The following is a 2,892-nucleotide window of genomic DNA, read 5'->3' as shown; positions in this document are numbered from 1 at the left end:
TTCCTCCTGTCCCACTATCATACTTTCCCTCCATTCTGTGGTCAGTAATTCCTCTGGGATATGTTGCTCTTGATCAAACCTCACCAGGCATTCTATACCTTCCTTCTCATTAATTCTAAGTCACCTCTGTCTTAATTCCAACCATTTCTAGGGAATGATATTAATTGTTAATTACTGCAATATAAAACGTTTTGTCTAAAGGTTAAGCTTTTCCTATTAGTTTGAAAAACTCCAGCTAACAAATTTTGTTTTTTGAGAATTAAGCCTTTTTATTTCCTTGTTTCACAAATAAAGCTGGCTGCTTTGGTTGCTTTTTGGTGTCTAGTCAAAGAGACCAAATCCCATGTCCTCGTCCGACTCTTCCGATTCCTCCTTTGCTTCTTGCTTGGCTGGGGCCGAAGCAGCAGGAGCAGCAGTGGTGGCAGCGGCAGCCACAGAGGCAGCGGTCACAAATGCAGCTGGATCAGCCAAGAAAGCCTTGACCTTTTCAGCCAGTGGGAAGCTGTACTCAGTCTCCACAGACAAAGCCAAGACCAGCTTGTACCCATTGATGATTGAATGGGGCACAGAGGCAACAGTTGGGTAGCCAATCTGCAGGCACACGCAGGCAACATTGCGGACACCCTCCAGGAAGCGGGTGTGCAGAGCTTCCTCTGTGATGTCAAGCACTTCCGGGTTGTAGATGCTACCGTTGTCAAACACATGCTGGATGATCAGCCCAAAGGAGAAGGGGGAGATGTTCAGCATGTTCAGCAGGGTGGCTTCGCTGGCACCCACTTTGTCTCCAGTCTTGATCAGCTGCACATCACTCAGGATTTCAATGGTGCCTCTGGAGATCTTTGTGGTGATGCCCGAAGCCTGAAAGAAGGAGGTCTTCTCGGGACCCAGACCTGTGTTCTGAGCTGGCACAGTCACCTCACATGGAGCGATGGCACCAGCACGGGCAGCAGCTGGCACCTTGTTGGCCAGCAGCATGTCCCTGATCTCAGTGAGGTCCTCCTTGGTGAACACAAATCCCACATTACCTCGGATATGAGGCAGCAGTTTCTCCAGAGCCGGGTTATTCTCCAGGTGCCCTCGGATGGCCTTGCGCATCATGGTGTTCTTGCCCATCAGGACCACGGCCTTCCCGCGGAGGGACATGCGGATCTGCTGCATCTGCTTGGAGCCTACATTGTCTGCTCCCACGATGAAGCATTTTGGATAGTCATCCAAAAGTTGGAATTTTTAAGGAAGTAGTTGGACTTCCAAGTCACCCTGTCTTCCCTGGGCATCACGGCGGTGCGTCAGGGATTGCCACGCGGGGTTTAAAGACATTGTCACCCTAAGAGGACGCTTGGCGAGAGCTAACAAATATTTTTCCACTTCCTTGTTGGAAATGCGTTCAGAATCCACAACCCAAAGGTGTGGCCCATGAGCAATGTTATAGGACAGAGACAACTGCCTTGTAGGTTTTGCAAGCCTGCACATCTTGATAAGAGCAGACTGTTATAGCTTTCCCCCACAGAATGGCTGGGATGTCATAGAATGAGGAGGAAAGGGCTACGGCTAAAATGCTACCCAAGTCCAACTCATTACAATGAAGTACATTATCTCAGAGCAACCCTGTAGGACAGAGTAGAATTACTCCCGAGGTTTGCAGAGACTCTAAATCTTTATAGGAGCAAACACCCTGATGCTTTTCAGTGGAGTACTTGGTGGGGCTGAACTGCCAATCTGTGGTTAGTAGCCCAATGTATGTCTTACAGTGCCACCAGGGATCCTTGAATCTCCCTCCATGGTGTTTCAGTCTGGCTGCTTGTATCACCTAGGGAGCTTTTACAGTACAGTGCTGCTCAAGGAAGGGAGGAGCCAGTCAGGTCAACAAAATATACAACTTTCCTCTAGTTCAGTGGTTCTCAACCTTCCTAAGGCCGCAACTCTTTAATACAGTTCCTCATGTTGTGGTGACTCCCAACCATAACATTATTTTTGTTGCTACCTCATAACTGTAATTTTGCTACTGTTATGAATCATAATGTAAATGTCTGATATGCAGGATGTATTTTCATTGATACAGATTGAACATAATTAAAGCATAGTGATGAATCACACAATATATAATTATATATTGTGAAATATTTATTTGTTTTCTGATGGTCCTAGGTGGCCCCTGTGAAACAGTTGTTTGACCCCAAAAGTGTTGTGAACCAAAGGTTGAGATTCCATATTCTAGTTCATTTTTTAAAAATAATTTTATTGGGGACTTGTACAAATCTTATCACAATCCATCATCCATATATTGTATGTCAAGTACATTTGTTACCCTCATTCTCAAAACATTTGCTTTCTATTTGAGGCCTTCGTATCAGCTCCTCATTTCCCCCTCTCCATCCCCGCTCCTCCTTCCCTCATGAACCCTTGATAATTTATAAATTATTATTATTTTGTGGTATCTTACATTGTCCTAAGTCTCCCTTCACCCACTTTTCTGTTGTCTGTCCTCCATGTAGAAGGTTATATGTGGATCCTTATAATAGGTTCCCCCTTTATACCCCACCTTCCCTCCACCCTCTGGTATCGCCACTCTCACTACTGGTCCAGAGGGTATCATCTGTTCAGGATTCCCTGTGTTTCCAGTTCCTATCTGTACCAGTGTACATCCTATGGCCTAGCTGGATTTGTAAGGTAAAATTTGTAACATGATAGTGGTGAGGGGAGGAAGCATTTAAGAACCAGAGGAAACTTGTGTGCTTCATTGTTGCTACACTGCAGCCTGACTGGCTCACCTCCTCCCCATGACACTTCTGTAAGGAGGTGTCCAGTTGCCTATAGATGGGCTTTGGGACCCCAATCTGCAGTCCCCCTCATTCTCAATGATGTGATTTTCTGTTCCTTGATGACTGATAGCTG

General features: G+C 45.9%; 1 pseudogene; it reads right to left on the bottom strand.

Annotated features, from left to right (window-relative positions):
• Positions 1-243: 243 nt before the first annotated feature.
• Positions 244-1,330, bottom strand: LOC142423066 (large ribosomal subunit protein uL10 pseudogene; annotated as a pseudogene).
• Between the last annotated feature and the right edge of the window lie 1,562 nt (positions 1,331-2,892).

This window comes from Tenrec ecaudatus, chromosome 12 (genome assembly GCF_050624435.1).
Source record: "Tenrec ecaudatus isolate mTenEca1 chromosome 12, mTenEca1.hap1, whole genome shotgun sequence".
Classification (NCBI taxonomy): domain Eukaryota; kingdom Metazoa; phylum Chordata; class Mammalia; order Afrosoricida; family Tenrecidae; genus Tenrec; species Tenrec ecaudatus.
This window is presented reverse-complemented; position numbering and strand designations above follow the sequence as displayed.